This window comes from Beta vulgaris, chromosome 5 (genome assembly GCF_026745355.1).
Source record: "Beta vulgaris subsp. vulgaris cultivar EL10 chromosome 5, EL10.2, whole genome shotgun sequence".
Lineage (NCBI taxonomy): Eukaryota > Viridiplantae > Streptophyta > Magnoliopsida > Caryophyllales > Amaranthaceae > Beta > Beta vulgaris.
The window spans coordinates 64,857,275-64,867,334 of NC_079206.1; positions in this window are offsets into that span (position 1 = coordinate 64,857,275).

A 10,060-nucleotide genomic window follows, 5' to 3' on the forward strand; every position below is an offset into this window, starting at 1 on the left:
GCATAAGAACAACTTTTACGAACGTTTCGGGGCCATTTCGTGGTTGCACTATAAAATCATAAATTGGTGGTTTGATGGCATTTGGGGCAATTCTGATGGTGCGAAGCACCCAGGATACCTTATAAGTCATGTCGCACCATAGGAAGTTTTTCGGCGAAAACTATGACCAGGCCTCGAGGAGCCCTAAAACGGTCAAAATTGAAGGCTATAAATCACGGTTTTAGACGTCCCTAGGAGCTTTGCACCGAATTTCGTGGGATGTCTTGAGGTGACATAGGATGGTATATTAAGGACTTCCATGATGTTGAACGGACCTAAGAACAAGTTTTACGACTGTTTCGGGGCATTCCGTGGGTGCACCTTAAAATCATAAATTGGTGGTTTGATAGCATTCTGGGGCAATTCAGATGGTGCGAAGCACCCTGGATGGATGATAAGTCATGCCGCACCCCATAGGATTATTGTTTTCGGCGAAAAATATGACTTGGACCGAAGGACCCCTAAATCAGTCAAAATTGAAGGCAGTCACGGACTCACGGTTTTAAACGTTCCCGGGACCCGTGCACTGTATACCTAGGGATGCCTCTAGGGGACATGGATGGAATATTAAGGACTTACACGACTTGAAAGGGAAAAGTAGCAACATTTACGACCGTTTCGGGGCTATTCCGTGGCTGCACTATAAAATCATAAATTGGATGTTTGATGGCATTCTGGAGCAATTAAGATGCTCCGAAACACCCGGGATGCATTATAAGTCGTGCCGCACCCCATAGGAAGGTTTTTGGCAAAAAAATATGAACGGGCGCGAAAAGGAGCTCCAAAACTATCAAAATTAAAGGCTATAAGTCACGATTTTAGACGTCCCCGACACTCGTGCACCAAATTTGAGGGTAAGAGTCAGCAGGGTCCTGACATTTGGACTCAGGGTGTCTCAAAGCTCCTCTCCTTGGTCAATGAAGAAGAAAACCAATTCATGTCCAAGAAACAATATGTACTGGAATTAGGAGGATGAACTTAAAATATGACGGCATATAGAGTAAGTTGATTTGGACATAACTTTTTGCCTTTTCTGATAGTGTTTATAAATGTATTCCAAGTTTATGGAAGGCAAGGATAAATTTTCAGGTGTCTTAAACCTTCTCTTTGAAAATCCATGTTAATCTTTTAAATATGGTCCTTTTATTTTTGTGGGCTGGGTCAGGATGGGTTGTGTCGAACGGTCGAACCAAGTTGACGGGTTAGGAGCTCGAACCACAACTAGTTCATTAGGTAGACCAATCTGAGTCAGGTTGATCCAAGGCCTAACTAGGTGACGACTAAGATCAGGGGTGGAGCCTGTGTTAGCTCAAGTCAGTCTTACCTAGTGGTAAATCCTTTATAGTTTAAAGAGTTAATTACTTGAGAACCCATCTAACTTTCAACTCAAAATTTTTGAATAAGGAGAATGAAACTAAGGAAGATACACACTTTCGCTATTCACAAAAAATACTACCTCCGATCTTTATTAGTTTACCCCTTTCTTTTGCACAGAGTTTTAGAAGAAATAATGTTATGAGTAATAGAAAGAAAGAGAAACTATTATTTTATATTAAAATTGAATGTATGTGTGATAAAAAGTTAGTGGTCCCACTCCAAAAATAGAAACAAAATAAAGGGGTAAACTAATAAGGGATATCCTAAAAAAAAATACGGGTAAACTAATAAAGACCGGAGGAAGTATAGAGTTATCGGTATTTGGTACTAGAAAGTGTTTAGTTGGTACCGTAAAATATCGATTGATACTTAATTGAGTATGAAAAATGCATCTCAAAATATCAAAAATATTATCCAAATAGTACTTATAATTCTCTTGCAAATCCAATCTTCATATACATATGATATGAGCACCAATCAAATTCAAGCCTAAAGATATTTCAAAGTCTCCCACAGATAAATGCCTATCAAACATATCCTGTAAAGGTATATTGGTAGATAATTTTCGTAAATAATTCAATTGAAATAGGTAACAAATATTTTTAAATGAGAAATATTATTAAGTAATTACATAGCAGATTACGTTAAAAAGTTTTCATACAAATTCTAAATTAACATATACTCGTTTATTCAATTGAAAAAGGATATCATAGTGTTTGCATGGGTCCTAAAATATCAAGAAATCTTAGGTCAATCCGCTTCAACCAAAGGGTTTAACAACTTAACGTTAACAAACATAATAGAAATAACATAAACCGAGTTACATTAGACCTTGTTCATCAAACAATCGCTATCCTATATTACAACCCCGATCCTACACCAATTTTGATTTTAGAATTCTAGAAGATCCAAACACTGAAACACGTATTATAAATTAAACTCCTCCGGTACTACCCTGATATGTAATATCTTCAACAAACACAAATAGAAAAAAAATTATGGCAACCCAAAACCCAACTCCAACCCCTACAGTTTCATCTGCTGCTAGCCTCCGAGCCACTTCTAGGACTAGTCTCTCATGGATATACAAGAAAGCTGGTCGTGTTTCGGCTCGCCGGTCCAAGCCTCCGAGCACTTTAACAGTGCAAACCATAATCAAGAAACACCAACTCATTAAACTTATGCATGATGGAGATGATGCTGATGTTGATACTGATGATGATGATGACAAGCTGAATCTTGCTCTTCCAATTCTTTGCATCAGTCTTTTACTCCGGAACAAGTACAACAACAAAGGATTCCTCTGGTTGATGATTACCTTAGTGATGCTGAATCTTGCGCACCTTGATCATGTGTTAATTCTTTCTTTCTTTTTATCCATATGAGCCACGAAGGCAGTAGGGGAATTAAAGGGGATTCGAACATGTGACCAAGACATCCTTAGTGACCTATCATGTGTTCATTCTTTAATGGTCTATTGTAAATTATTTGGAAAAGTTTCCTTTCAGCAGATTTCTTGTACATTGATACTACTGTGATATATACGTAAAAATTTTCGAAGGGTTTACGTAATATTTTGATACATACTATTGAGGGTTTTTGTGTGATAAACTTTTCCATGTTTCTTGTGGTTTAGTTAATGAATGTACTTACCTTCATGGAATGGATTGTTATAACTTATAACTGTGTACAAATTAATCCAAATATTTGGATTTGTTTCAAATTAATTTGCTGATTTGCTAAATATTTTTCGGGGTTTTAAGGAGGTGCAAAAATACATAAGAATTTTTGAATGTGAATAGAAAAGAGATGGAATTTCCTTTGAAAAGGATAAGATCTTTATCGCTAGAAGAAGGGGTTGATCCGTAAATACTTAACTTTTTGGTTCATGCATGTTTGACAGTGAAATACACATAAATATGTAATCCCTTAGCCTTTTCCGATCATTATCATTAGAAAAGTAATGTATGGAGATTTTTTTCATAATTATATAACACAACAAATAAATAACTTTACGGCACAATAATGATACACTATATAACGAAATAAAACATGGAAAAAATATATTATTATTCAATAAGTATCATTATTCTTTAAAAAGAAAAAATACCTAACTATAACATATTCTTTGTATCTTAAAATCTATAATCTCTACCTATATATCTATTTTTTTAGGGAACCTATATCTTATTAGATCTTATACTATATGCCAAGAAACATAGATCTTAAGCAGGTGTTGGAGCACTACTACCAGAACACAGTTTGGTAACATTAGGATCTTGATCTAACTTGCAAGAATCTGCTACATTCTTGAGAGTAGTACAACAATTAGAGCTAAGAGATAGTTTATTTTGTGACTTTATGTATGTAATAACATCTTGTCTACATGACCATAACCCAGGGTTGTGGACTGCCTCGAAACACTTCATCTGATCGTCATTGAATTTAGGATGAGCACCCATTGGAGGCATGTGAAGGTGTTGGTGTGGAAATCCAAACCATCCTGGGGGTATGCAGATGTTGTTGCTAGTATGGCTAAGAAAATCATTGAAATCGCGACGATCTTCATGTTTTTTTTGGGTTCGTGTTCGTGTTTGTTTTCGTGTTTGTACGTGTGTGTTATGGGATGATGATGGGTGATCAATTTATAGTGATTGTATAGAGAGTAAAGGATAATAATGGACTCTATTGATTATGATATGATAAGAAGGATTTGATGGAAATTTAGCAAAATTAATTGTGATAGATTTTGTAGCAATTAGGATATCATTAGTGACGATAATTGGTAGAGTTATCGCTTATCAATGACTATCGAGTTATAATGATAAGAATGAAGATAGCTTTTCTGGAATTAAGATAAATGTATAGCTATTTAGCTATGAATTTTTATCATGTTGCGAAAACATGGAGGATATCTGTAGACGTCTATATGAATTATTTTCATGTTATCAACAAAAATTTGAATTGTATCTTATGGAACATAGAATGATATATTATGGATTTTTACGACTTTGAACTGCACCATAAAATTATAAATTGGTGGTTTGATGGCATTATGGGGCAATTCAGATGGTACAAAGCATCTTGGATGCATTATAAGTCGTGTCGCACCCCATAGGATGGTTTTTGGCAAAAATATGACCGGGTCCGAAGTAGGTCTAAAACTGTCAAAATTGAAGGCTGTAAGTCACAGTTTTAAACGTTCCCAGGAGCCGTGCACCGAATACCGGGAATAGCTCGAGGGGACATGGGATTTTATATTAAGGACTTCCACGACTTTTAACGAGCAGAAAAACTATTTTTTTTACAACCGTTTTATGGCCATTCCGTAGCTGCACCACAAAATCATAAATTGGTGGTTTGATGGCATTCTAGGGCAATTCAGATGGTTCGAATTACCCAGGATGCATTATAAGTCGTGCCCCACCCCATGGGAAGGTTTTTGGAGAAAAATATGACCGGTCCTGGATGAGCCCTAAAATGATCAAAATTGAAGGCTATAAGTCACGGTTTTAGACGTCCCCCGGACTTGTGCTTCGAATTTAGTGAGATGTCTTAAGGAAACATGGTATGGTATATTAAGGACTACCACGACTTTGAACGGGCATAAGAACAACTTTTACGAACGTTTCGGGCCATTTCGTGGTTGCACTATAAAATCATAAATTGGTGGTTTGATGGCATTTGGGGCAATTCTGATGGTGCGAAGCACCCAGGATACCTTATAAGTCATGTCGCACCATAGGAAGTTTTTCGGCGAAAACTATGACCAGGCCTCGAGGAGCCCTAAAACGGTCAAAATTGAAGGCTATAAATCACGGTTTTAGACGTCCCTAGGAGCTTTGCACCGAATTTCGTGGGATGTCTTGAGGTGACATAGGATGGTATATTAAGGACTTCCATGATGTTGAACGGACCTAAGAACAAGTTTTACGACTGTTTCGGGGTCATTCCGTGGGTGCACCTTAAAATCATAAATTGGTGGTTTGATAGCATTCTGGGGCAATTCAGATGGTGCGAAGCACCCTGGATGGATGATAAGTCATGCCGCACCCCATAGGATTATTGTTTTCGGCGAAAAATATGACTTGGACCGAAGGACCCCTAAATCAGTCAAAATTGAAGGCAGTCACGGACTCACGGTTTTAAACGTTCCCGGGACCCGTGCACTTATACCTAGGGATGCCTCTAGGGGACATGGATGGAATATTAAGGACTTACACGACTTGAAAGGGAAAAGTAGCAACATTTACGACCGTTTCGGGCTATTCCGTGGCTGCACTATAAAATCATAAATTGGATGTTTGATGGCATTCTGGAGCAATTAAGATGCTCCGAAACACCCGGGATGCATTATAAGTCGTGCCGCACCCCATAGGAAGGTTTTTGGCAAAAAAATATGAACGGGCGCGAAAAGGAGCTCCAAAACTATCAAAATTAAAGGCTATAAGTCACGATTTTAGACGTCCCCGACACTCGTGCACCAAATTTGAGGGTAAGAGTCAGCAGGGTCCTGACATTTGGACTCAGGGTGTCTCAAAGCTCCTCTCCTTGGTCAATAAGAAGAAGAAAACCAATTCATGTCCAAGAAACAATATGTACTGGAATTAGGAGGATGAACTTAAAATATGACGGCATATAGAGTAAGTTGATTTGGACATAACTTTTTGCCTTTTCTGATAGTGTTTATAAATGTATTCCAAGTTTATGGGAAGGCAAGGATAAATTTTCAGGTGTCTTAAACCTTCTCTTTGAAAATCCATGTTAATCTTTTAAATATGGTCCTTTTATTTTTGTGGGCTGGGTCAGGATGGGTTGTGTCGAACGGTCGAACCAAGTTGACGGGTTAGGAGCTCGAACCACAACTAGTTCATTAGGTAGACCAATCTGAGTCAGGTTGATCCAAGGCCTAACTAGGTGACGACTAAGATCAGGGGTGGAGCCTGTGTTAGCTCAAGTCAGTCTTACCTAGTGGTAAATCCTTTATAGTTTAAAGAGTTAATTACTTGAGAACCCATCTAACTTTCAACTCAAAATTTTTGAATAAGGAGAATGAAACTAAGGAAGATACACACTTTCGCTATTCACAAAAAATACTACCTCCGATCTTTATTAGTTTACCCCTTCTTTTGCACAGAGTTTTAGAAGAAATAATGTTATGGTAATAGAAAGAAAGAGAAACTATTATTTTATATTAAAATTGAATGTATGTGTGATAAAAAGTTAGTGGTCCCACTCCAAAAATAGAAACAAAATAAAGGGGTAAACTAATAAGGGATATCCTAAAAAAAAATACGGGTAAACTAATAAAGACCGGAGGAAGTATAGAGTTATCGGTATTTGGTACTAGAAAGTGTTTAGTTGGTACCGTAAAATATCGATTGATACTTAATTGAGTATGAAAAATGCATCTCAAAATATCAAAAATATTATCCAAATAGTACTTATAATTCTCTTGCAAATCCAATCTTCATATACATATGATATGAGCACCAATCAAATTCAAGCCTAAAGATATTTCAAAGTCTCCCACAGATAAATGCCTATCAAACATATCCTGTAAAGGTATATTGGTAGATAATTTTCGTAAATAATTCAATTGAAATAGGTAACAAATATTTTTAAATGAGAAATATTATTAAGTAATTACATAGCAGATTACGTTAAAAAGTTTTCATACAAATTCTAAATTAACATATACTCGTTTATTCAATTGAAAAAGGATATCATAGTGTTTGCATGGGTCCTAAAATATCAAGAAATCTTAGGTCAATCCGCTTCAACCAAAGGGTTTAACAACTTAACGTTAACAAACATAATAGAAATAACATAAACCGAGTTACATTAGACCTTGTTCATCAAACAATCGCTATCCTATATTACAACCCCGATCCTACACCAATTTTGATTTTAGAATTCTAGAAGATCCAAACACTGAAACACGTATTATAAATTAAACTCCTCCGGTACTACCCTGATATGTAATATCTTCAACAAACACAAATAGAAAAAAAATTATGGCAACCCAAAACCCAACTCCAACCCTACAGTTTCATCTGCTGCTAGCCTCCGAGCCACTTCTAGGACTAGTCTCTCATGGATATACAAGAAAGCTGGTCGTGTTTCGGCTCGCCGGTCCAAGCCTCCGAGCACTTTAACAGTGCAAACCATAATCAAGAAACACCAACTCATTAAACTTATGCATGATGGAGATGATGCTGATGTTGATACTGATGATGATGATGATCAAGCTGAATCTTGCTCTTCCAATTCTTTGCATCAGTCTTTTACTCCGGAACAAGTACAACAACAAAGGATTCCTCTGGTTGATGATTACCTTAGTGATGCTGAATCTTGCGCACCTTGATCATGTGTTAATTCTTTCTTTCTTTTTTATCCATATGAGCCACGAAGGCAGTAGGGGAATTAAAGGGGGATTCGAACATGTGACCAAGACATCCTTAGTGACCTATCATGTGTTCATTCTTTAATGGTCTATTGTAAATTATTTGGAAAAGTTTCCTTTCAGCAGATTTCTTGTACATTGATACTACTGTGATATATACGTAAAAATTTTCGAAGGGTTTACGTAATATTTTGATACATACTATTGAGGGTTTTTGTGTGATAAACTTTTCCATGTTTCTTGTGGTTTAGTTAATGAATGTACTTACCTTCATGGAATGGATTGTTATAACTTATAACTGTGTACAAATTAATCCAAATATTTGGATTTGTTTCAAATTAATTTGCTGATTTGCTAAATATTTTTCGGGGTTTTAAGGAGGTGCAAAAATACATAAGAATTTTTGAATGTGAATAGAAAAGAGATGGAATTTCCTTTGAAAAGGATAAGATCTTTATCGCTAGAAGAAGGGGTTGATCCGTAAATACTTAACTTTTTGGTTCATGCATGTTTGACAGTGAAATAACACAATAAATATGTAATCCCTTAGCCTTTTCCGATCATATTCATTAGAAAAGTAATTGTATGGAGATTTTTTCATAATTATATAACACAACAAATAAATAACTTTACGGCACAATAATGATACACTATATAACGAAATAAAACATGGAAAAATATATTTATTATTCAATAAGTATCATTATTCTTTAAAAAGAAAAATCCTAACTATAACATATTCTTTGTATCTTAAAATCTATAATCTCTACTATATATCTATTTTTTTAGGGAACCTATATCTTATTAGATCTTATACTATATGCCAAGAAACATAGATCTTAAGCAGGTGTTGGAGCACTACTACCAGAACACAGTTTGGTAACATTAGGATCTTGATCTAACTTGCAAGAATCTGCTACATTCTTGAGAGTAGTACAACAATTAGAGCTAAGAGATAGTTTATTTTGTGACTTTATGTATGTAATAACATCTTGTCTACATGACCATAACCCAGGGTTGTGGACTGCCTCGAAACACTTCATCTGATCGTCATTGAATTTAGGATGAGCACCCATTGGAGGCATGTGAAGGTGTTGGTGTGGAAATCCAAACCATCCTGGGGGGTATGCAGATGTTGTTGCTAGTATGGCTAAGAAAATCATTGAAATCGCGACGATCTTCATGTTTTTTTTGGGTTCGTGTTCGTGTTTGTTTTCGTGTTTGTGACGTGTGTGTTATGGGATGATGATGGGTGATCAATTTATAGTGATTGTATAGAGAGTAAAGGATAATAATGGACTCTATTGATTATGATATGATAAGAAGGATTTGATGGAAATTTAGCAAAATTAATTGTGATAGATTTTGTAGCAATTAGGATATCATTAGTGACGATAATTGGTAGAGTTATCGCTTATCAATGACTATCGAGTTATAATGATAAGAATGAAGATAGCTTTTCTGGAATTAAGATAAATGTATAGCTATTTAGCTATGAATTTTTATCATGTTGCGAAAACATGGAGGATATCTGTAGACGTCTATATGAATTATTTTCATGTTATCAACAAAAATTTGAATTGTATCTTATGGAACATAGAATGATTATTATGGATTTTTACGACTTTGAACTGCACCATAAAATTATAAATTGGTGGTTTGATGGCATTATGGGGCAATTCGATGGTACAAAGCATCTTGGATGCATTATAAGTCGTGTCGCACCCCATAGGATGGTTTTTGGCAAAAATATGACCGGGTCCGAAGTAGGTCTAAAACTGTCAAAATTGAAGGCTGTAAGTCACAGTTTTAAACGTTCCCAGGAGCCGTGCACCGAATACCAGGGAATAGCTCGAGGGACATGGATTTATATTAAGGACTTCCACGACTTTTAACGAGCAGAAAAACTATTTTTTTTACAACCGTTTTATGGCCATTCCGTAGCTGCACCACAAAATCATAAATTGGTGGTTTGATGGCATTCTAGGGCAATTCAGATGGTTCGAATTACCCAGGATGCATTATAAGTCGTGCCCCACCCCATGGGAAGGTTTTTGGAGAAAAATATGACCGGTCCTGGATGAGCCCTAAAATGATCAAATGAAGGCTATAAGTCACGGTTTTAGACGTCCCCGGACTTGTGCTTCGAATTTAGTGAGATGTCTTAAGGAAACATGGTATGGTATATTAAGGACTACCACGACTTTGAACGGGCATAAGAACAACTTTTACGAACGT